Source organism: Bombina bombina, chromosome 3 (assembly GCF_027579735.1).
Source record: "Bombina bombina isolate aBomBom1 chromosome 3, aBomBom1.pri, whole genome shotgun sequence".
Taxonomy (NCBI): Eukaryota; Metazoa; Chordata; class Amphibia; order Anura; family Bombinatoridae; genus Bombina; species Bombina bombina.
In genome coordinates this window covers 206,150,125-206,176,744 of record NC_069501.1, presented here as the reverse complement: position 1 = coordinate 206,176,744, position 26,620 = coordinate 206,150,125, and the positions used below count along the sequence as shown (strand labels likewise).

General features: G+C 39.1%; 1 protein-coding gene across 1 annotated transcript in view; it reads left to right on the top strand.

Annotated features, from left to right (window-relative positions):
• Window positions 1-10,843: 10,843 nt before the first annotated feature.
• Window positions 10,844-26,620, top strand: part of TRPV1 (transient receptor potential cation channel subfamily V member 1) — a 341,264-nt gene continuing 325,487 nt past the window's right edge. Inside the window, exon 1 of the mRNA XM_053706095.1 lies at window positions 10,844-10,922. The gene's annotated coding sequence lies outside the window, so the exon portion shown is untranslated. The remainder of the gene's footprint in view (window positions 10,923-26,620) is intronic.

Here is a 26,620-nt window from a genome sequence, read left to right as displayed (position 1 = left end):
CACAAGTCAAAAAACAGGAGAAATCCTGTGATAACTCAAACTTACCCAACTGTACAAAAAAAAAAAACTTGGAGCTCTAAATGAAGAAGTGTTTTTCTAGTAAAAAAAATAATAAAAGGAGGAGGCAAAGACACCCCAGCCAAAGGCTTAAATACCTCCCCCATTTCCTTATAACCCCAGTCATTCTTTGCCTTTCATCACAGGAGGTTGGCAGGGAAGTGTTAGAAGATTTCTGAGTAGTCTCTTATGGAGGGTAGTATTTTTCGAGATGGGACTGAAATTTTAAGTAGTCCTGTCAGCCTCTCAGTGAGAGCACGGATGAAAGTTAGAGTCCAGAGATGCAGGGAGAGTCTTTCTGCGAAACCATCCCGACTCATATTAACAACTCCATAGGCAATCAGCGTTGACAAGTTTCGCTGACTGCTTTCTTCGCTCAAGTCCATGTCAGAAGTGATGCTACTATCTGTCACACTTGAAGGGCCGGGTTCCTGTTCCACAGCGTAGATTCTGGTAAGATCGTTTCATATTATATACATGTAGAAGACAGGGTCACAGTGTGACTCCTTTTATCTGTATAGAATCAAGGGTTAATATCCCCTTAAGGGGATTATTGAACAGGGGGGAATAATCTTATATGTTTATTTGATTTTATGCTGCTTTTATGTGGGAGATGTTATGGGCTCATAGGCTAGGGTTGCCATCTGCCCCGGTTTCACCGGGACTGTCCCGGTCTGAGGCTCTGTGTCCCATGTCCCGGAACTAGCCTCAATATATATATATTTTAAATGCCCCCTCGTTTAAGAGGGAGACAATAAGGTCCATTCTTCCCCTCGTTTGAGAGGGGTAGTTTATGACCACAATAGATTCCTGGACCAGTTTATTGCTCTTCCGTTTGGTCTAGCTAAAGAAATGTTTCAAAGAGTGGACCATTCAGAATATCTCCTCTGTCTACTTCGATCCCATGGATGATAATCTAGAGAGAGTTCTCTTGTATCAAGTACCAGGGTAGAATTCTCAGGTACTATAATAGTCTCCATAGACATGAGAATATTTCTAACAGACCAGAGACGTTGCAAGCTAGCTTCAACATGTCTTGCCCTCCAGATCTCCTTAAGGCCATCTATGGCTCGGTGTATGGAGGTGATTGGTCTCATGGTGTCCAGCTTAGACATAATTTCCTTTGCCAGGTTTCACCTCAGACTGTTGCAACTGTGCATGCTGAACTAGTGGAACGGCGATCATTCAGATCACTCTCAACAGATTTCTCTGGACAACCAATTGGGAGAATCGCTCTCTTGGGGGTTTTGTCGCGATCACTTGTTTTGAGGGATGTCCGTCTCAAGACCATCCTAGGTGATTGTGACTACGGTTGTGAGTCTGTCAGGATTGGGAGCCATTTGGGGTTAAAGAAAGTTAGAATCCAGCACTGCAACCCACAGGATAAACCCTCCTGAAGCTACTACCAAGCTTCCAAATATAACATGAAAAAAATAGTACGGAGGGTTTTCAAATATGCCAAAAATTCCTTTATTGCAAAATAATGTCCATAATAGGGTCAAATGAGCACAACGTTTCGGGGCACATGCCCCTTAATCATGTGAGCCATTTGGGGTACCAGGAAGGCACAAGGCATCTTGTCTCAGGAGGTAAAGCTCCTGATCTCTTTTTGGATCTTCGGGCAGAATACAATGCTCTGAAGGCTTGGCCTCTGATGGGTTCGTCCCAGTTAATTAGATTCCAATCAAACAATATATCCTCGGTGGCTTACATCAACCATCAGGGGGGAACGTGAAGCTCCCTAGCTATGAGGGAAGTATCTCGGATTGTGGTGTGGGGGAGACCCGCATTTGTTCACTGTTATCGATCTACATTCCGGGTGTGGACAACTGGGAAGCAGATTTCCTCAGCAGACAATCCTTTCATCTGGGAGAATGGTCTCTCCATCCCGAGTGTTTGCAGAGATTTGCAAGAGGAAGATCTTATTATATAATGTCTCAATACCAAGCTACCCAGATAGGGGTCGAGGTACAGGGATCCTCATGCAGAGCTAACAGATGCATTAGCAGTGCCTTGGAGGTTCAATCCAATTTATCCTTTCCGACCATTACCACTACTTCCTAGTGTAGTGGCTCCAGTCAAGCAGGCATCAGTGATAGTGACTGCTCTGTCTTGGCCGCGAAGGATATGGTTTGCGGATCTAGTGGGGATGTCATTATCTCCTCCGTGGAAGTTACCTTATCACAGGGATCTGCTGATCAAGGTCTATTTGTTCATCAATGTCTAGATTCTCTAAGGCTGACTGCGTGGAGATTGAACACTTAGTCCTAGCCAAGAGAGGGTTTTCGGAGAGAGTTATTTTATACTCGCATTCCAGCTTGTAAGCTGGTTGCTCGTTGCATCTATCATAAGGTGTGGAGGACCGACTTATATCTCCAGGATGAACTGGACAAGGGCTTTTCTACAAGTCCCCTAAAGGGACAGTTTTCAGCCCTGTCTGTGTTACTGCACAAGAGGTTTGCCAAGCTTCCAGATGTGCAGCCATTTGTTAAGGCTCTGCTGGGATCAGACCTGTGTTTAGATCTAAGGCTCCTCCTTGGAGTTTAAATCTTGTCCTTAAGGTCTTGCAACGGGCTCCATTGGAGCCTATGCATGAAGTAGACATTAAATTGTTGTCTTGGAAGGTTCTTTTACTAACTATTGCTTCTGCGTTCAGTCTCTCTGAGATTGCTGCCTTGCAATGCGACCCTCCTTATCTGGTGTTTCATGCCGATAAGGCTGTTCTACAAACCAAGTTAGGTTTTCTTCATAAGGTTGTGTCAATTCGCAACATCAATCAAGAGATTGTGGTTCCTTTCTGATGTCCTAATCTTTCTTCGTTGAAGGAACGTTTACAACGTATTTGTGGATGTGGATTGTGCCTTGAAGTTCTATCTTCGGGCCACAAAGGAATTTAGACAAACCTCTTTCTCTGTGCGTTCTCTTTTCCAGGAAGCGTAGGGGTCAGAGCCTCTTCGACTTCCTTAACTTTTTGTCTGAGGAATGTCATCCGTTTAGCATAGAAACGGCGGGACATAAGCCTCCTCTGAGCATTACGGCTCATTCTACGAAAGCAGCAGTTCCTCTTGGGCCTTCAAAAATGAGTCCTCTATGGATCAGTTTTGTAAGGCGGCTATATGGTTCTCCTTTCATACTTTTTCCAAAATTGTACAGTTTGATGTTTTTGCTTCTACTGAAGCAGCCTTCGGGGGAAAGGTTTTGCAGGCTGTCGTGCCCTCAGATTAGGGTCCGCCTCTCTTTTTTCCCTCCCGTTAGCATTCTGTGTACTCTAGAGCTTGGGTATATGTTTCCCACAAGTAAGGAATGCAGCTGTGGACTCTTCCCATATTAAGAGGGAAAACATTATGCTTACCTGATAATTTCATTTCCATCTGTATGGGAAGAGTCTGCAGCTCCCGTCCATGTTCTCCGATGGGCGGCCCTAAATTTGAAAAAAAATAATTCTTCTGGCACCTTTTTCACCCTGATGTTTCTCCTACTGTTCCTTGTTTTCTCGGCAGAATGACTGTGGTTATGAGGAAGTTGGGGAGGTATGTAAGCCTTTGGCTGGGGTGTCTTTGCCTCCTCCTGGTGGCCAGGTTCTGTATTTCCCACAAGTAAGGAATGCATCTGTGGACTCTTCCCATACAGATGGATATGAAATTATCAGGTAAGCATAATTTATGCTATATGTGTGTGTATATGTATGTGTGTGTGTGTGTGTATATATATATATATATATATATATATATATATACATACAGTATCTCACAAAAGTGAGTACACCCCTCGCATTTTTGTAAATATTTTATTATATTTTTTAATGTGACAGCACTGAAGAAATGACACTTTGCTACAATGTAAAGTAGTAAGGGTACAGCCTGTATAACAGTGTAAATGTGCTGTCCCCTCAAAATAACTCAACACACAGACATTAATGTCTGAACTGTTGGCAACAAAAGTGAGTACACCCCTAAGTGGAAATGTCCAAATTTGGCCCAATTAGCCATTTTTCCTCCACGGTGTCATGTGACTCTTTAGTGTTACAAGGTCTCAGGTGTGAATGGGGAGCAGGTGTGTTAAATTTGGTGTTATCGCTCTCAAACTCTCTCATACTGGTCACTGGAAGTTCAACATGGCACCTCATGGCAAAGAACTCTCTGAGGATCTGAAAAAAATGAATTGTTGCTCTACATAAAGATGGCCTAGGCTATAAGAAGATTGCCAAGACCCTGAAACTGAGCTGCAGCACAGTGGGCAAGACCATACAGTGGTTTCACAGGACAAGTTCAACTCAGAACAGGCCTCGCCATGGTCGACCAAAGAAGTTGAGTGCACATGCTCAGCGTCATATCCAGAGGTTGTCTTTGGTAAATACTGTAGATGTATGAGTGCTGCCAGCATTGCTGCAGAGGTTAAAGGAGTGGGGGTTCAGCCTGTAAGTGCGCAGACCATACACTGCACACTGCATCAAATTGGTCTGCATGGCTGTTGTCCCAAAAGAAAGCCTCTTCTAAAGATGATGTACAAGAAAGCATGCAAACAGTTTGCTGAAGACAAGCAGACTACGGACATGGATTACTAGAACCATGTCCTGTGGTCCGATGAAACCAAGATAAACTTATTTGGTTCAGATGGTGTCAAGCATTTGTGGTGGCAACCAGGTGAGGAGTACAAAGACAAGTGTGTCTTGCCTACAGTCAAGCATGGTGGTGGGAGTGTCATGATCTAAGCCTGAATGAGTGCTGCCGGCACTGGAGAGCTACAGTTCATTGAGGGAATCATGAATGCCAACATGTACTGTGACATACTGAAGCAGGGCATGATCCCATCCCTTCAGAGACTGGGCCACAGGGCAGTATTCCAACATGATAACGATTCCAAACACACCTCCAAGATGACCACTGCCTTCTAAAGAAGTTGAGGGTAAAGGTGAATGACTGGCCAAGCTTGTCTCCAGACCTAAATCCTATTGAGCATCTGTGGGGCATCCTCAAATGGAAGGTGGGGGAGCGCAAGGTCTCTAACATTCACCAACTCTGTGATGTCGTCATGGAGGAGTGGAACACGATTCCAGTGGCAACCTGTGAAGCTCTAGTGAACTCCATGCCCAAGAGGGTTAAGTCAGTGCTGGAAAATAATGGTGGCCACACAAAATATTGACACTTTGGGCCCAATTTGGACATTTCCACTTAGGGGTGTACTCACTTTTGTTGCCAACGGTTTAGACATTAATGGCTGTGTGTTGTTATTTTGAGGGGACAGCAGATTTACACTGTTATACAGGCTGTACACTCACTACTTTACATTGTAGCAAAGTATCATTTCTTCAGTGTTGTCACATGAAAATATATAATAAAATATTTACAAAAATGTGAGGGATGTACTCACTTTTGTGAGATACTGTGTATGTATATATATATATATATATATGTGTGTGTGTGTGTGTGTATATATATATATATATATACTGTATATATATATATATATATATATATATATATATATATATATATGTGTGTGTGTGTGTGTATATATATATATATATATATATATATATATATATATAAAAATATATACACAGTATATGTGTGTGTATATACAGTATCTCACAAAAGTGAGTACACCCCTCACATTTTTGTATATATTTTATTATATCTTTTCATGTGACAACACTGAAGAAATGACACTTTGCTACAATGTAAAGTAGTGAGTGTACAGCCTGTATAACAGTGTAAATTTGCTGTCCCCTCAAAATAACTCAACACAGAGCCATTAATGTCTAAACCATTGGCAGCAAAGTGAGTACACCCCTAAGTGGAAATATCCAAATTGGGCCCAAAGTGTCAATATTTTGTGTGGCCATCATTATTTTCCAGCACTGCCTTAACCCTCTTGGGCATGAAGTTCACCAGAGCTTCACAGGTTGCCACTGGAGTCCTTTTCCACTCCTCCATGATGACATCACGGAGCTGGTGGATGTTAGAGACCTTGCGCTCCCCCACCTTTCATTTGAGGATGCCCTACAGATGCTCAATAGGGTTTAGGTCTGGAGACAGGCTTGGCCAGTCCATCACCTTTACCCTCAGCTTCTTTAGCAAGGCAGTGGTCGTCTTGGAGGTGTGTTTGGGGTCGTTATTCTGTTGGAATACTGCCTTGCAGCCCAGTCTCCAAAGGGAGGGAATCATGCTCTGCTTCAGTATGTCACAGTACATGTTGGCATTCATGGTTCTCTCAATGAACTGTAGCTCTCCAGTGCCAGCAGCACTCATGCAGACCCAGACCATGACACTCCCACCACCATGCTTGAATGTAGGCATGACACACTTGTCTTTGTATTCCTCCCTGGTTGCCGCCACATACGTTTGACACCATCTGAACCAAATAAGTTTATCTTGGTCTCATCGGACCACAGGACATGGTTACAGTAATCCATGTCCTTAGTCTGCTTGTCTTCAGTAAACTGTTTGTGGGCTTTCTTGTGCATCATCTTTAGAAGAGGCTTCCTTCTGGGACGACAACCATGCAGACCAATTTGATGCAGTGTGTGGCGTATGGTCTAAGCACTGACAGGCTGACCCCCCACCCCTTCAACCTCTACAGCAATGCTAATAGCCCTCATACGTCTATTTCCCAAAGATAACCTCTGGATATGAAGCTGAGCACGTGCACTCAACTTCTTTGGTCGACCATGGCGAAACCTGTTCTGAGTGGAACCTGTCCTGTGAAACGGCTGTATGGTCTTGCTAACCATGCTGCAGCTCAGTTTCAGGGTCTATGCCATCTTCATGTCGAACAACAATTCTTTTTTTCAGATCCTCAGAGAGTTCTTTGCCATGAGGTGCCATGTTGAACTTCCAGTGACCAGTATGAGAGAGTGTGAGAGCGATAACACCAAATTTAACACACCTGCTCCCCATTCACACCTGAGACCTTGTAACACTAACGAGTCACATGACACCGGTGAGGGAAAATGGCTAATTGGGCCCAATTTGGACATTTCCACTTAGGGGTGTACTCCCTTTTGTTGCCAACATTTTAGACATTAATGGCTGTTTGTTAAGTTATTTTGAGGGGACAGCAAATTTACACTGTTATACAGGCTGTACATTCTCTACTTTACATTGTAGCAAAGTGTAATTCCTTTAGTGTTGTCACATGAAAAGATATAATAAAAATTTACAAAAATATGAGGGGTGTACTCACTTTTGTGAGATACTGTGTGTGTGTATATATATATATATATATATATATATATATATATATATATATATATATATATATATGTATATATGTAAAAAAAACACAGAAGGGGACTGCACTCTCAGACTGGGCTGGGTACACATCCCATGACCCTGCAACATGCTCAGCCCTGGGTGCTAAAGCACTCTCAGGAAGCTGTGCTGTCTCCAGAGTCACAGGCAGTTAACCCCAGACAAGCCTGGGTGCAAGGCCTATAGGGAAATTACAAAATAAATTAATACAACACACAGAGAAAGTCCAGCACTCGCTTACAAGCTCTCAGCTAAGATTAAAATCAAAACTGGAAGAGTTTGTTACCGCATCTGGCCAAATGGGACAAGCCCAAGTACCACGTCAAGGTCTCTTCCAAAACCTGGGTCCCTAATACAGCCATACAAATGAAAGCGCTCAATCAAACAAACTGGGAACAAGTCTTGACAAAGGTTCCTGCGAGGACCGAAATGTTGACTGAACCCTATGATGGATAATTTGCACAATAAAGTTCAAAATATTTGAAATTATTAAGACTTGTGAGTGCCTCTTCCTTCACCAAAGTTTCTACATAAATACCATAGAGAGCACCCAGGCAATTCAACACTACAGTGAGTGCTTGGAACACCGAACTACACTATATATATATGTAATACAGAACCGGATCCAACGGACGGACTCCGTTGTCTGGTGAGATCCAAGAAACAGCCGGCACACAGGAATTTTGTTCAGCAATCCGAAACCAAACGTTTCGGCTCTACCGTGAGCCTTTCTCAATGGTATTCAGACCGGTCTGAATACCATTGAGAAAGGCTCACGGTAGAGCCGAAACGTTTGGTTTCTTGCTTATTGAATAAATCGGATTGCTGAACAAAATTCCTGTGTGCCGGCTGGTCCTTGGATCTCACCAGACAACGGAGTCCGTCCGTTGGATCCGGTTCTGTATTACTGCATGTACTTTTTTGGCTGAGCACCAGGTGGCTGTAAACTAAGTGTGTGCCGTTTTCCTTCAACCTATTTGTATATGTATATATATATATATATGTATATATATATATGTATGTATGTGTATGTGTGTGCGTGTGTATATATATATATATATATATGTATGTGTGTGTGTGTCATGTCCTGACTTCTCTTTAAATGAGTGGTTGTGAACACTGGCGGGTATAATATTTTATTAATTTGCATGAAACCAATTGCACTGTTCCCATGATTTTTACAGTACAGTTCTTTGTAGTCATCAGCTAAATGGACATTGGTCATAAAGATAATGACTTGACAGAGGCATGCATTACTAAATATGGTCTTTACTGTGCTCTTATGGTTAAAAGCTTTAATTACTCATGGGAATAACAAACTCTGAAGCATCTTTATCATTAATTGTAGTATTTGACTGTGGAGCCTATTGTTGCAAATCACCAAAATGTTGTAAAGAGAATGCATTGTGTCATTTAAGTGTGTGTATATCAGAGCTCTAAAACAGAACCATACCACAGTTATGTATTTATAATAATAGAGCATTAAGTGAACCCTTTACGAGATCACAAGACTTGGTTGCGGTTTTGGATTCTGCACAGATATCACGTTTGAGTAATTTCACTGCTGATCTGAATGTTATAACTAGCTGCAAGAGAGATTTACAGAAGAACCCATCTAAGGTAATTGTCTCCTGTAATTCATTTTTTTATATTTTCTTTGAATTTACTTTTATGATCTATTTATATGGCATGTAAAATAAGATTATATTCAGTTTTCAGTGTTTTGTATATTGATGCATATCTGTAACAAATTTAATGTGCAAGTTTTATAGATGCAAATTGGTAAAATCTAAATCAACATAGCACAGTTTAATAACATTTAATCGTATATATTCTATTATTTTGTATATTCTGACAAAACATTGTACTTTCTATACTTTTTATACATTTTAGAAATGTGCATTCTTAGCAATAATTTAAGCAAATACAATTTTACATCTGCAGTTTAAAGAAATCTATGAAAGAATTTGTAAATTCAGTAACATAATAAAGTATAGAAAGTACAATGTTTTGTCAGAATATAAAAAATAATAAAATGTATAGGATTAAATGTTATTAAACAGTGCTATGTTGATTTGGATTTTACTAATTTGATCTTGTAGAGCAAATACAAACAATACAATATGTTCCTAAAATAATTGTATTTAAGCTTACTATACTAAACACTCTAGGGAGCTAAATTTTATCCTCTAATATATATCAAATGTAAAACAGACTTTTATTCTTCTATTTAATTAATTTACTTATTTGTACAGCTGTTTTCTGTTAATGCACACGCACACACATTATATATATATATATATATATATATATATACATACATACAGTTTTTTTATGTGTGTGTGTGTGTATGTATATATATATATATATATATATATATATATATATATATATATATATATATACATACATACATACACATATATAAACAAAGAAAACAATGTCCATTAGAAATACTTCATATATAATAGTAAGAAATTATGTTACATTAATGAGCACTTCTAAAAGAAAATCTGTGCTTTATCTCTATATTGTTATAAAGTTATATGTATTTTTGATGAGAAGGCAGCATTACAAATTCATTTACTTTACCAGTCTAATACTTTAAATTGGATAACTGGGAAATGCATCTTCCTACATTATTGTGGAAACTCAATACAGCAAGTTACTCTGGATTTCTGAGCCACCATTACCTAATAACATTAACCAAGTACAGTCATTTTCAAGGATTCTCATACTAATAGTGGAAGTTTTGCTAGCTACTTGATACTGCTGTATGTTTTATGTGCAACTTTCACATATTGATTTCCATAGGGTACCAAGGCATAGCAGAACTCAGGAATGTTGCCAAGATGCTTATAGATTCTGTAGCCTATGCATTGTACAGTTATGTCCCACATATACCCTAGGATATTTGGCTTAAAAGTCCTGAATTGGAGAGGATGGAAAAAATCAGATTGACAGATATGCCAGTGATCTTTCCAAGGTTGCTGCCATTTGGAACATTGAAACTGACTGACACATATAGCAGGTGTTTAACTTTTTAAAAGTTTCTGATCTGTGAGTTATGAGCATAAAATGGTTAAACCACAGCTCTGTGTTGCTGGGCCAATGAGTATTAAACCACTGCTCTTTATGTTGCTTCTCTGATGAAAGTAAAGCCATTTCTTTATTGTAAGTGGCAAGAGTCCATGAGCTAGTGACGTATAAGATATACATTCCTACCAGGAGGGGCAAACTTTCCCAAACCTCAAAATGCCTATAAATACACATCCCACCTCACTCATTCCTTAGTTTTACAAACTTTGCCTCTCATGGAGGTGGTGAAGCAAGTTGTGCTTGATTTTCTTCTGTGATAAGTGCTTCTTAGCATATTGAAGCCCAGTTCCTCTCAAAGTACAGTGTTTGTTTGAGGGATGTGAAGGGAGTATTGCCTGATGATACCATGTTTTCACCTATGGGAAATCTATTCTAAGGCTCTCTGTAATCGGTCGCAGGGATTCATCTGCTGCCTCCCTTTACAGATCGACATTATACTCCTCTACCATTACCTCAGCTGGTATGTTTCAGTACTGGTTTGGCTGTCTGCTATATGTGGATGGTTGTCTTCTGGTAAGTATATATACATTTTTAAGACACTCTCAGCTATGTTTGGCACTTTATCTTATAAAGTTTTAAATGTATATTGTATATATTTGCCATGAGTCAGGTCTGTGTATTTCCCTTTGCAGTCTAACAGTTTCAGCATGGAAATTATGTTTATGTGAGTTTTTAGGCTTAACTGGGGTTCCAGTTAGTTGTAACTTGAAGTCTGTTTTTTTAAAAAATTTCATGGGCTTAGGCTCCTGATGATGCAGAATGTTACTTTTTATTGCAAAATGTTTGACACGAAAATTTTTGTCGCAAAGTTGTGTCTGCCGTGACGCGAGTCATGTCATTACTTGCAACTTTCTTGACACAAGTTTTTTTTAGTGCTAAGTTGCGCCTGTTGTGACGCTAGTCACGTCATTTAATTTGTTAAGATTTGGTGCCAAAAGTTTTTTTTTCTCTGCGTTTGCGCCATCCTTGGTGCCAAAATTTGTTATATTAAGTCTCTACCTCTTTTGCTCTCTACTCTCATTTGATTCATAGAGGGCTAGGTTGCTTGCTTTTGATTTTACTTTTGTATAAAACGTTTTATCATAAGCCTTTTTTCCCTTTCCTGAAACTGCTATTTTGAGGAAATTGGATATTTTCTTAAATGTTATTTTTTATTTTTTGTTACATTTTGCAAGATGTCTCAAACTGATCCTGCCTCTGATGTTACTGTAGGAACCAAGCTGCCTGAACCTAATTCTACCAAAGCTAAGTGTGTATGTTGTAAATTAGCTCATCTTACTTCATCAGCTCAAATATGTGGCACTTGTTATAAGTACAAATGCATCTACTGTTAAACCTTCACAGTCTAATGTACATGATATTCCTGTAGATATAAAAGATTATATTGCTGCAGCCATAGAGAAGGCTATGACTGCTATTCCGCCTTCAAATAGACTTAAAAGGTCTCTCCTAACTTCTCATAAATCTGATGAAGTTTGTATTGATCGACAGCATACTGAAGTATCTTCTGCTGGTATGGATTTCTCTGGCTCAGAGGATCCTACTTCAGAGACTGCAAATGATAAATCAACCTTTCTTTTTAAGATTGAATATAGTCGTTCTTTATTAAAGAAAGTATTGTTTAATTGGGGTATTGAGGAATCTAGTCCTCTTGATAACAAGAATAGCAAACGTTTGAATTCTGTTTTTAAAACTTCTGAGGTTACTCCTGAAGTTTTTCCTATTCCAGATGCTATCTCCCATATGTTTACTAAGGAATGGTCTAAACTTGGTGCTTCTTTTAACCCTTCTTCTAGGTTTAAAAGCTATATCCTTTACCTGTGGCTAATTTAGAGTTTTGGGAAAAAGTCCCTAAGGTTGATGCCAAATGTACTACTATTCCTATGGAAGATAGTAATTTGTTTAAGGATCCTTTAGATAGGAAGATTGAATCCTATCTTAGATAAGCATATTTACATACTGGCTATATTCTTAGACCTGCCATTTCTATGGCTGATGTTGCTGCTGCTTCAACTTTTTGGTTGGACAGTTTAGCTCAACAGTTAACAGATCCTGAATTGTCTAGCATTGTGTTTTTTCTTCAACATGCTAATCATTTCATTTGTGATGCTATATTTGATGTCATTAAAGGGACACTGCACTCGTAGTAACACCAGCACCAGTATCTTGAATATCAATACTTTTTATTAGAGGTTACATTAAAAGCAGCAACGTTTCGTGGTGAACCCACTTAGTCATGTCTTGAGCATGACTAAGTGGGTTCACCACGAAACGTTGCTGCTTTTAATGTAACCTCTAATAAAAAGTATTGATATTCAAGATACTGGTGCTGGTGTTACTACGAGTGCATAATTATCACAGAGGCTATTGCAGCTACCTCCCACACCGTGCACCACCTTTACACAAAGTGCTGTATTCATCTACCATTGCAAATTAAAGGGACACTGAGCCCAATTTTTTTCTTTTGTGATTCAGATAGAGCATAACATTTTAAGCAACTTTCTAATTTACTCCTATAATCAAATGTTCTTTATTCTCTTGGTATCTTTATTTGAAATGCAAGAATGTAAGTTTAGATGCCGGCCCATTTTTGGTGAACAACCTAGGTTGTCCTTGCTGATTGGTGGATAAATTCATCCACCAATCAAAAACTGCTGTCCAGAGGTCTGAACCAAGAAAAAAGCTTAGATGCCTTTTTTTCATATAAAGATATAAAGAGAACGAAAAAAATGATAATAGGAGTAAATTAGAAAGTTGCTTAAAAATTGCATGCTCTATCTGAATCATGAAAGAAACATTTTGGGTTCAGTGTCCCTTTAAGATGGATATTAAATCTATGTCTTTAGAAGAGCTTTATGGCTTAAATCTTGGAATGCTGATATGGTGTCTAAATCTAGATTACTATTACTATCATTATCATTTCAAGGTAGTAATTTATTTGGTTCTCAATTGGATTCTATTATCGCCACTATCACCGGAGGAAAGGGAGTTTTCTGCCCAATATAAGAAGTCTATGGGTAAATGTAAAGCTCCCAATCATTTTCGTTCCTTTCATCAGAATAGAGAACAAAATACCTCTCCTTTCCCTAAGGCATCTGGCTCTAATTGGAGACCATCTCCGAATTGGAATAAATTCAAGCCTTATAAAAAAACAAATCCAGCCCCTAAGACTGCATGAAGGTGCTACCCTCAAACCAGTTCAACTGGTGGGGGTAGATTGAAATTATTTTAACACATTTGGACAGTTTCTGTTCAAAATCAATGGATTCAGAATATTGTTTCTCAGGGGTATCGAATAGGTTTCAGAATAAGACCTCCCATGGGAAGATTTTTTTCTTTCTCATGTTCCAACAAACCCTGTGAAAGCTCAGGCTTTTTGGAAATGTGTTTCAGACCTAAAGCTTTCAGGGGTGATTGTTCCAGTTCTTCCGTAGGAACAGGGATTGGGTTTTTATTCAAATCTATTCATTGTCCCAAAGAAAGAAGATTTGTTCAGACCAATTCTGGATCTTTCAAGATGGTGACTATAAGGACTATTCTGCCTTTTGTTCAGCAAGGTCATTTCATGTCCACAATAGACTTACAGGACGCTTATCTTCACATTCCAATTCATCCAGAACACTATCGTTTTCTGAGATTCTCTTCTCTAGACAAACATTACCAACTTGTCGCTCTTCCGTTCGGCCTAGCAACAGCTCAGAGAATCTTTTCAAAGGTTCTCAGTGCCCTTCTAATCAGAGAGCAGGGTATTGCAGTGTTTCCTTATTTGGACAATATCTTGGTACTAGCTCAATATTTTCATTTAGCAGATTCTCACACAAAACAACTTCTCTGCAGGCAACCACATCTCAGTCAACCACATCACCGAACTCCATTGGACCGACCACCATTGCATACATTTTTCCTTCAACAAACCCACCACACACTTCCGGCAGCACCACCCGCCCTGCAGAAACTGGAACAACATCACTGAAGACCAACTGTACTCCACCCTGAACAAGTCTCCCCCAGCTACCTCCACAGATGCCAACTACTCCTCCCGCAACCTCCACCACTGGCTCAAAGACTGCGCCAACACCCTCGCCCCCCTCAAGAAACCGTTGAACCGCCAACCCACCAACAAGGCGAGTTGGTTCACCCCAGCCCTCCAGGACTCCAAACGCCACTGCAGGTGATTGGAAAGGACCTGGAGATCCAGCAAGACTCGCAACGTATATCTACCGCAAGATTGTCGACATCTATGACAGCTTCGCACCCCAGAACTCACCCACCACTGCCAACCCACCAACTCCCACCGATACCTCATCCAAATACACCACCGCCTACCCCCCACGGACCATCTGGAGCCCCCTCACCACAGAGGACACCATCAGAATCATGAGATCGATCGACTCCGGAGCACCCTCAGACCCATGCCCGCATCATATATTCAACAAAGCGGGTTACACCATTGCCCCCGAGCTCTGCAGCACCATCAACTGCTTCATCATAACTGACACCTTCCTGGATGATTAGAAGCACGCAGAATTAAAATCCCTACTGAAAAAACCCACGGCTGACCCCAATGATCCGAAGAACTACCGCCCCATCTCTCTGCTCCCCTTTGCGTCCAAAGTTATTGAGAAGTCCATGAACGTGCAACTTGTTGACTACATCAAGGCCAACCACACCCTGGATCCCTCCTAATCCGGTTTCAGGAGCAACCACAGCACAGAGACCACCCTCCTCGCCGCCACAGATGACATCCTCACCCTACTTGACCAAAGAGAGACCGCTGCCCTCATCCTCCTAGACCTCTCAGCAGCATTCAACACTGTCTCCCACCTCACCCTCCGCACCCGCCTACACAACGCCGGCATACGCGATAAAGCCCTGGAATGGATCACCTCCTTCCTCACCGGCAGAACTCAGAAAGTTAGACTCTCACCCTTCACCCCCAAGCCCACAGAGATCAGCTTCGGTGTACCCCAAGGCTCTTTGCTGAGCCCCACCCTATTCAACGTCTACATGGCCCCTCTCGCCGCCATCGCCCGACGACACAACCTACACATTGTCTCCTATGCCAACGACACCCAGCTAATCATCTCAGTCACCAGTGACCCCACCACCTCCAAGAGAAACGTCCACAAAGGGCTGACAGCAGTCACCACCTGGATGATCTACAATTGCCTAAAGCTGACCGCAGACAAGACTGAAGTCCTCCTCCTTGGTCCCACCACATCTTCCTGGAATAGCTCCTGGTGGCCCACAGCCCTCGGACACCCTCCAACCCCCACCGACCATGCACAAAATTTAGGCATCATCCTGGACTCATCGCTCTCCATGGACCAACAAATCAATACCGTCTCCTCTGCATGCTTCCACACACTCCACCTGCTGCGAAAGATCTTCAAATGGATCCCAACCGAAACCAGGAAGATTGTCATCCACGCCCTTGTCAGCAGCCGACTGGACTACGGCAACGCACTCTACACCTGCTCCACCATCAAGCTCCAAAAGAGACTCCAGCACATCCAGAACGCCTCAAACAGACTCATCCTTGACATCCCTCACCAATGCCACATCACCAAACACCTGCGGGACCTGCACTGGTTCCCCTTCAACAAAAGAATAACCTTCAAGCTTCTCACCCACGCATTCAAGGCCCTCCACAACATCAGTCCCGAATACATGAACCACCGCGTTACCTTCTACACCCCTGCCATACAACTTTAATCGGCCAACCAAGCCCTCGCAGTCATCCCCCCATTAGGAAAACCACAGCGGGAGGCAGATCCTTCTCTCACCTGGCAGCCAAGACTTGGAACACCCTCCCGCTGCACCTCAGACAAGCTACCGCCGTAACTAAGTTCAGAAAAGACCTCAAGACCTGGCTCTTCGACTGAACTGCAACCCTCAGCGCCTTGAGACCCTTACAGGTGAATAGCCACACTTTACAAGAACCCAATAGATAGAAAACAGTTTCTTGATTCCTCAGACAAGGGTCACCTTTTTAGGTTTCCAGATAGATTCAGTGTCCATGACTCTTTCTCTGACAGACAAGAGACAAATTAAATTAGTTTTAGCTTGTCTAAACCTTCAGTCTCTGTCATTCCCTTCAGTGGCTATGTGCATGGGAAGCTTTAGGTCTCATGACTGCAGCATCGGACGCGATCCCCTTTGCTCGTTTTCATTTGAGGCCTCTACAGCTTTGCATGTTGCACCAATAGTACAGGGATTATACTCCGATATCACAACTGATATACTTAAATCCCAACACTCAACTCTCTCTGACTTGGTGGTTAGACCATCACCTTATTGTTCAAGGGGCCTCATTTGTTCATCCTACCTGGACTGTGATCACAACAGATGCAAGTCTTTCAGATTAGGGAGCTGTCTGGGGGTCTCTGACAGCACAAGTGGTTTGGAAATCTCGAGAGGCAAGATTACCAATCAATATTTTAGAATTGTGCTTTTTCAGGGCTCTTCAGGCATGGCCTCTATTGAAGAGAGAACTTTACATTAGTTTTCAAATAGACAATATCACAACAGTGGCATATGTCAATCATCAAGGAGGGACTCTCAGTCCTTCAGCAATACAGGAAGTATCTTGGATACTTTCTTGGGCGGAATCCAACTCTTGTCAAATTTCTGCAATTCATATCCCAGGTGTAGACAATTGGGAAGCGGATTATCTCAGACATCAGACTTTACATCCGGGGGAGTGGTCTCTCCATCCAGATGTGTTTTTTCATCTTGTACAGATGTGGGGTCTTCCAGAAAAAGATCTGATGGCCTCTTGTCTAAACAAAAAGCTTCCCAGATACCTTTCCAGGTCCAGGGATCTTCAGACAGAGGTGGTGGATGCCTTAGCAGTTCCTTGGTTTTACCAACCCGCTTATATTTTTCTGCCTCTGGTTCTTCTTCCAAGGGTGATCTCCAAGATCATAACGGAACAATCTCATGTGTTTCTGATAGCATCAGCATGGCCTCACAGGTTTTGGTATGCGGATCTTGTCCGGATGTCCAGTTGCCAGCCTTGGCCACTTCCTTTAAGGCCAGAGGTTCTGTCTCAAGGACTGTTTTTCCATCAGGATCTCAAATCTCTACATTTAAAGGCATGGAAATTGAATGCTTAGTACTTAGTCATAGAGGTTTCTCTGACTCAGTGATTAACATTATGATACAGGCTCGTAAGTCTGTTTCAAGGAAAAAAAACTACTTTTCATGGTGTTCCACTCATAATTATTCTTGGCATTCTTTCAGAATTCCTACGATTTTTCAGTTTCTTCAGGATGGTTTGGATAAGGGTTTGTCTGCAAATACTTTGAAAGGACAAATTTCTGCTCTTTCTGTCTTATTTCATAGAAAGATTGCTAAACTTCCTGATATTCACTGTTTTGTTCAGACATGGATTCATAACACACCTGTTATTAAATCTATTTCTCCTCCTTGGAGTCTCAATTTGGTTTTGAAGATTTTACAGGCTTCTCCTTTTGAGCCTATGCATTCTCTGTATATTAATTTACTTTCTTTGAAAGTGTTATTTCTTTTGGCTATCTCTTCTGCTAGAATAGTTTCTAAATTATATGCTCTCTCGTGTGAGTCTCCTTATCTGATTTTCCATCAAGATAAAGCTGTTTTGCGGACTTTATTTAAATAGGGAAATTGTTCCTTTTTTGTGTCCTAATCCTAAGAATACTCTTGAAAGGTCTTTACATTCTTTGGATGTGGTAAGAGCTTTGAAATATTATGTTGAGGCTACTAAAGATTTCAGAAAGACTTCTTGTCTATTTGTTATTTTTTCTGGCACCAGGAAAGGTCAGAAAGCCTCTGCTATTTCTCTGGCATCTTGGTTGAAACTTTTTGATTCACAAAGCTTATTTGGAGACAGGGCAGTCTCCGCCTCAGAGAATTACAGCTCATTCTACTAGAACAGTTGCCACTTCTTGGACTTTCAAGAATGAAGCTTCAGTTGATCAAATTTGCAAAGCAGCAACTTGGTCTTCTTTGCATAGTTTTACTAAATTTTACCATTTTGATGTGTTTGCTTCTTCGGAAGCAGCCTTTAGTAGAAAGGCTTTTCAGGCAGTTGTCTCAGTTTGATTCTAGTGCCTTTGATTTGAGTTTTTGTCAAATTTTTAAAGAAAACAATTATTTTTTTGGATTTAATTTTTCAGCGGATTTAGCTGTTGTTATTTTATCCCTCCCTCTCTAGTGACTCATGGATTTCTACATCTTGGGTATAATATCCCATACATCACTAGCTCATGGACTCTTGCCACTTACATGAAAGAAAACATAATTTATGTAAGAACTTACCTGATAAATTAATTTCTTTCATAGTGGCAAGAGTCCATGAGACCCACCCTATTTTTTGTGGTTATGATTTTTTGTATAAAGCACTTTAACCTTTCCAGTTCCTCTTTTTGTGTGCTTTTTACTCCTGCTTTTACACCTCACTTCTTGGCTACATGTTAAACTAAGGTATGAGTGAGGTGGGATGTGTATTTATAGGCATTTTGAGGTTTGGGAAACTTTGCCCCCTCCTGGTAGGAATGTATATTCCATACGTCACTAGCTCATGGACTCTTGCCACTATGAACAAAATTAATTTATTAGGTAAGTAAATTATGTTTTCTCTATGTATTACTGGCACTACATGACATGAAGTCACTACTTGCTGGCACAAATTAGTTAAAGGGATAGTAAAGTTCAAATAAAACTTTGATGATTTAGATAGGGCATGTAACTTTAAACAACTTTCTAATTTACTTTTATCATCAAATTTGCTTTGTTCTTTTGTTATTCTTAGTTGAAAGCTAAACCTAGACAGGTTCATATGCTAATCTCTAAGCCCTTGAAGGCCGCCTCTAATCTAAATGCATTTGACTTTTTTTCAGCTAGAGGGCATCAGTTCATGTGTTTGATATAGATAACATTGTGCTCACGCACATGAAGTTATTTAAGAGTCAGCACTAATTGCCTGAAATGCAAGTCTGTTAAAAGATCTGAGATAAGGAGGCAGTCAGCAGAAGCTTAGATACAAGGTAATTACAGAGGTTAAAACTATCGCCTAGATTATGAGTTTTGTCGGTAAGGCTGTGCGGTGCTAACGCACAGTTATTCCTCAACGCTCACCTACAGACAACGCTGGTATTACGGGTTTTTAGAAACCCGGCGTTAGCCGCAAAAAAGTGAGCGTAGAGCAAAATTTTTCTCCACATCTCACCTCAATACCAGCGCTGCTTACGTTAGCGGTAAGCAGGTAAAACATGCTTGTGCACGATTTCCCCATAGGAATCAATGGGGCAGAGCCGGCTGAAAATAAACCTAACACCTTCAAAAAAGCAGCGTAAAGCTCCTAACGCAGCCCCATTGATTCCTATGGGGAAACACATTTTATGTCTACACCTAACACCCTAACATGAACCCTGAGTCTAAACACCACTAATCTTACACTTATTAACCCCTAATCTGCCGCCCCCGACATCGCCGACACCTGCATAACATTATTAACCCCTAATCTGCCGCTCTGGACACCGCGACCACCTACATTATAGTTATGAACCCCTAATCTGCTGCCCCCAACATAGCCGAACCCTACATTATATTTATTAACCCCTAATCTGCCACCCCCAATGTCGCCGCAACCTACCTACACTTATTAACCCCTACTCTGCCACCCACAAAATCGCTGCCACTATATTAAAGTTATTAAGCCCTAACTTAAATATAATCTAAATAAAATAACTATCATTAACTAAATTATTCCTATTTAAAACTAAATACTTACCTGTAAAATAAACCCTTAGATAGCTACAATATAACTAATAGTTACATTGTAGCTAGCTTAGGAATTACTTTTATTTTACAGGCAACTTTGTATTTATTTTAACTAGGTACAATAGTTATTAACGATTTAATAGCTATCTAGTTAAAATAAATTCAAATTTACCTGTAAAATAAATACTAACCTAAGTTACAATTACACCTAACACTACATTATAATTAAAGTAATTACCTAAACTAAATACAATTAAAAAAAAATATCTAAAGTACGAAAAAAACAAACACTAAATTACAGAAAATAATAAAATAATTACAAGTTTTTTAAACTAATTACACCTAATCTAATCCCCCTAATAAAATAAAAAAGCCCCCCAAAATAATAAAAAGCCCTACCCTATACTAAATTACAAATAGCCCTTTAAAGGGCCTTTTGCGGGGCATTGCCCCAAAGTAATCAGCTCTATTACCTGTAAAAAAAAAGTACAATACCCCCCCAACATTAAAACCCACCACCCACACACCCAACCCTACTCTAAAACCCACCCAATCCCCCCTTAATAAAACCTAACACTAACCCCTTGAAGATCACCCTACCTTGAGAAGACTTCACCCAGCCGGGCCGAAGTCATCAACAAAGCTGGGCGAAGTGGTCCTCCAGCCGGGCAGAAGTCTTCATCCAGGCGGCATCTTCTATCTTCATCCATCGGCGCGGAGTGGCTCCATCTTCAAGACATCCGACGAGGTGCATCCTCTTCCAACGAAGTCCAACTGAAGAATGAAGGTTCCTTTAAATGACATCAAGCCAATAGGATTGAAGTTCAATCCTATTGGCTGATCCAATCAGCCAATAGGATTGAGCTGGCATTCTATTGGCTGATTGGATCAGCCAATAGAATGCAAGCTCAATCCAATTGACTGATTGAACTTTCACTCTGAAAGAAAAAAGCGCAAAGAAAGACTCAAGTGCAATAAATCACATAGGCGCTGCTGCTATAAAAAATATGCACTTCCAATGTTTATTTGAAAAGTTTGCAGTTTAAAACACAGTCTTTTTTTCTGTAGGATAGATCTTTCTAAAACTCAGCTGCTCCGATTTCCTTTCACAGCCTTGTTGTCTTTATCCAAGTACACGTTCCCTTCTGACGTCCACCAGCACTTTCAGTATGCGGGGAGCGTTTGTTCCTGGGGCTACAGTGGCCCTGAGTGTCCAAAAAGCCGATCGTACTGTTCCTTGAACTACGGCTCTCCTGGAGGTCCAAAAAAGATTCCTATATTGCCTCTACGCGTTTCATCTGCTATCGTGCAGACTTTCTCAAGAGGATGAAAAATCTTGTGCTAAATGGAATCAGCGTCCATTCAAATTAAAAACCCTCATACAAATTCCTATTGGTTACAATTACCCCTACGTTCCTAGGTTAAAAGAGCTCACAGGGTCCTAAAGACCTTTTTCAATTAATGTTTTTCTTCTTTAAAAAATGACATAAAACTATGGTGTTGGTATCAAAGTTTCAAAGTTTGCTATCTACTGCATTTCATATAACAGGTTATACAGAAAATCTAAAGATAATCCCTAAAAAATAAATATTAAATAAACATACTAAAAATCTTACACCTATAGATACAATTTAAAATCGCAATTTTAAACTACATTACTGCACTTAATGAACAACATACCTAAGTAACCTACGTATAGGGGATATTTTTTTTTTTGTCAGATATTTAAATTATGAAAGTAATTCATGTATATACACATCCTACCTATTGAAAATACATACATTGATTTGCAGTTCCAAAAAATGATATAATACAAAAAAATATATATATATAATATATATATACAAAATGTCCCTACATTAACATTTAATATATATTAGATTATTATATACACTTTAAACCTCATAAATACTACAACTTTTTATTCAAGTTTTATCCTTCATAAACCCCATAAATTACACAGTAATCTTTAATAGAACTTCAATGTTATAAACATGATCATTAAAAAAAGGTTTTAAAAGGAATTTTTAAAAATGGAGGAGAAATGAGGAGGAATAAGCCCCAAAATGAATTACTATACTTAATTTTTAAAAATCATTTTATGTTATAAAATTAATTATCAAAAAATTGGTTATTAAAATTCATTAGAATAAGGAGGAATAAAATCATGCAAAAAAAGAGAAGGTGCTATCACAGTTACCCTAAAAATTTCCGAAAAACATATCTGAAATAATTCTATTATCACATAAAAGCTGCTATGTCAATGTCTATGTTTAGACCCTTTGGATGTAAACTATTAAGTTTTTGTATCCAAAAGGTTTCTTGCTTTCTCAAACTCATTAACCTATTACTACAACTATTAGGTATCCAGTCAATTGCTTGTATTTTTAGAGATCTAGAATCCCCCCCATGACATTCTGTAAAATGTACTGGAACACTATGACTATCCAATTCCTCCTTTATATTGTATAGATGTTCTGTCAGTCTGCTCCTGATTTTCCTTTTTGTGCGCCCTACATAAATTTTATTACACCCACAGGTTAGAAGGTACACTACATAAGTGGTGTCACATGTGCACCTGCTCTTGATATTAAAAGACTTAATACCTTCACTATCTTTAAATTGACTATCCTTGTTAATATGTTTACACATACTGCATATTTTCTTTCCACATTTGTATGTGCCAGGTTTCAGACTAAGCCAATTACTCTTTCTATTAATTTCTGTTTTTTCAGACTTCCTCAGTTTACTGGGAGCTAGAAGGTTCTTCAAACTTTTTCCTTTTTTAAAAGTAAACACAGGTTCTTCAGTTAGAAAAGGAGCTAGAACAGGGTCGGTCTTAAGGACCCCTCAATGTTTTTTAATAACGCTTTTAATAATCTTATGTCCCTTGTTATAAGTAGTAATAAACCTTAAAGTGTCTTTACTTGTTCGAATTGATTTATCATTTTTGAGTTTTAAAATAGAGTCCCTCTCTGTCTCCTGTGCTCTATAGAATTCTTGTTCTATTGTGTTTTTGTTATAGCCCTTCTCCAAAAATTTAAGTCTCATATTATCACTTTCTTTTCTAAATATCTCTATATCTGGACAGTTACGTCTGAGTCTGAATAGAAAGAGTAATTGGCTTAGTCTGAAACCTGGCACATACAAATGTGGAAAGAAAATATGCAGTATGTGTAAACATATTAACAAGGATAGTCAATTTAAAGATAGTGAAGGTATTAAGTCTTTTAATATCAAGAGCAGGTGCACATGTGACACCACTTATGTAGTGTACCTTCTAACCCCTGGGTGTAATAAAATTTATTTGGGGGCGCACAAAAAGGAAAATCAGGAGCAGACTGACAGAACATCTATACAATATAAAGGAGAAATTGGATAGTCATAGTGTTCCAGTACATTTTACAGAATGTCATGGGGGGGATTCTAGATCTCTAAAAATACAAGCAATTGACTGGATACCTAATAGTTGTAGTAATAGGTTAATGAGTCTGAGAAAGCAAGAAACCTTTTGGATACAAAAACTTAATAGTTTACATCCAAAGGGTCTAAACATAGCAGCTTTTATGTGATAATAGAATTATTTCAGATATGTTTTTCGGAAATTTTTAGGGTCTTTTTTTGCGTGATTTTATTCCTCCTTATTCTAATGAATTTTAATAACCAATTTTTTGATAATTAATTTTATAACATAAAATGATTTTTAAAAATTAAGTATAGTAATTCATTTTGGGGCTTATTCCGCCTCATTTCTCCTCCATTTTTAAAAATTCCTTTTAAAACCTTTTTTTAATGATCATGTTTATAACATTGAAGTTCTATTAAAGATTACTGTGTAATTTATGAAGGATAAAACTTGAATATAAAGTTGTAGTATTTATGAGGTTTAAAGTGTATATAATAATCTAATATATATTAAATGTTAATGTAGGGACATTTTGTATATATATATTATATATATTTTTTTTTTGTATTATATCATTTTTTGGAACTGCAAATCAATGTATGTATTTTCAATAGGTAGGATGTGTATATACATGAATTACTTTCATAATTTAAATATCTGACAAAAAAAAAAAAATATCCCCTATACGTAGGTTACTTAGGTATGTTGTTCATTAAGTGCAGTAATGTAGTTTAAAATTGCGAATTTAAATTGTATCTATAGGTGTAAGATTTTTAGTATGTTAATTTAATATTTATTTTTTAGGGATTATCTTTAGATTTTCTGTATAACCTGTTATATGAAATGCAGTAGATAGCAAACTTTGAAACTTTGATACCAACACCATACTTTTATGTCATTTTTTAAAGAAGAAAAACATTAATTGAAAAAGGTCTTTAGGACCCTGTAAGCTCTTTTAACCCAGGAACGTAGGGGTAGTTGTAACCAATAGGAATTTGTATGAGGGTTTTTAATTTGAATGGACGCTGATTCCACTTAGCACAAGATTTTTCATCCTCTTGAGAAAGTCTGCACGATAGCAGATGAAACGCGTAGAGGCACTATAGGAATCTTTTTTGGACCTCCAGGAGAGCCGTAGTTCAAGGAACAGTACGATCGGCTTTTTGGACACTCAGGGCCACTGTAGCCCCAGGAACAAACGCTCCCCGCATACTGAAAGTGCCGGTGGACGTCAGAAGGGAACGTGTACTTGGATAAAGACAACAAGGCTGTGAAAGGAAATCAGAGCAGCAGAGTTTTAGAAAGATCTATCCTACAGAAAAAAAGACTGTGTTTTAAACTGCAAACTTTTTAAATAAACATTGTAAGTGCATATTTTTTATAGCAGCAGCGCCTATGTCATTTATTGCACTTGAGTCTCTCTTTGTGCTTTTTTCTTTCAGAGTGAAAGTTCTTGCCCTACTTCATTTGGCGTGAAGGATCCATTTGGTAAAATGAGCAGCAGTGGACTCTAGTGGTGTATGGATTCAAACATTGTGAAAGTGGTAAAACGTCTTTTTATTCCTTTTTTAACTTGTGTGAGTTTTATGATTGCTATTATATTTAGTAGTTTTGTATTTTAACTTGTGTGAGTTTCATTATCGCAATTGATGGTTAGAAAAAACATATATTGTCATAAGAATTTGTACATTATTGTTTATTTAACATTACTGTTATTCCTATAACTATAGAGGGGGTTAGCCATTGCTATTTATTTTTGTTTGGGTGTCTATTGGCTGATTGCATCAGCCAATAGGATTTTTTCTACCTTAATTCCGATTGGATGATAGAATTCTATCAGCCAATCGGAATTGAAGCGACGCCATCTTGGATGACGTCATTTAAAGGAACCTTCATTCTTCAGTTGGACTTCGTTGGAAGAGGATGCTCTGCGTCGGATGTCTTGAAAATGGAGCCACTCCGCGCCGGATGGATGAAGATAGAAGATGCCGCCTGGATGAAGACTTCTGCCCGTCTGGAGGACCGCTTCTGGCCGGCTTCGATGAAGACTTCTGCCCGTCTGGAGAACCACTTCGCCCGGCATTGTTGAGGACTTCGGCCTGGCTGGGTGAAGACTTCTCAAGGTAGGGTGATCTTCAAGGGGTTAGTGTTAGGTTTTATTAAGGGGGGATTGGGTGGGTTTTAGTGTAGGGTTGGGTGTGTTGGTGGTGGGTTTTAATGTAGGGGAGTATTGTACCTTTTTTTACAGGTAATAGAGCTGATTACTTTGGGGCAATGCCCCGCAAAAGGCCCTTTTAAGTGCTATTTGTAATTTAGTATAGGGTAGGGCTTTTTATTATTTTGGGGGGCTTTTATATTTTATTAGGGGGATTAGATTAGGTGTAATTAGTTTAAAAAACTTGTACTCATTTTATTATTTTCTGTAATTTAGTGGGTTTTTTCGTACTTTAGATACATTTTTTTAATTGTATTTAGTTTAGGTAATTAATTTAATTATAGTGTAGTGTTAGGTGTAATTGTAACTTAGGTTAGGATTTATTTTACAGGTAAATTTGTCTTTATTTTAACTAGGTAGCTATTATATTGTTAATAACTATTTATTAACTATTCTACCAAGTTAAAATAAATACCAAGTTGCCTGTAAAATAAAAATAAATCCTAAGCTAGCTACATCTCTCATGATAGAGCAGTCTCTGCTTTTTGGAAGTCCATCAGGGTCAAGTTGGGTCCTTTAGGTGGCCGGCAATCGAGCAAATAGTCAGACCCCCTAGGGGAGGCGACAAATTTCGCATATTGTGCCGACAAGAGATCTATTGGATCCATAAACTCGGTTGCCTGCTGCCTAGAGGATTCAACTTAGAATTTGACATTATCAATTACTGGCAGCACTGATTGATTACAGACTTTAAAATCATGACATGTGTTGATTGTAGACGATGTGTACCATGTATATTTATATTTGAAATTATATCTATTTATTTATACATCTAAATATAGGTGTATTACTTTACATCCGTACTCACATTCAACTTTGTGATTA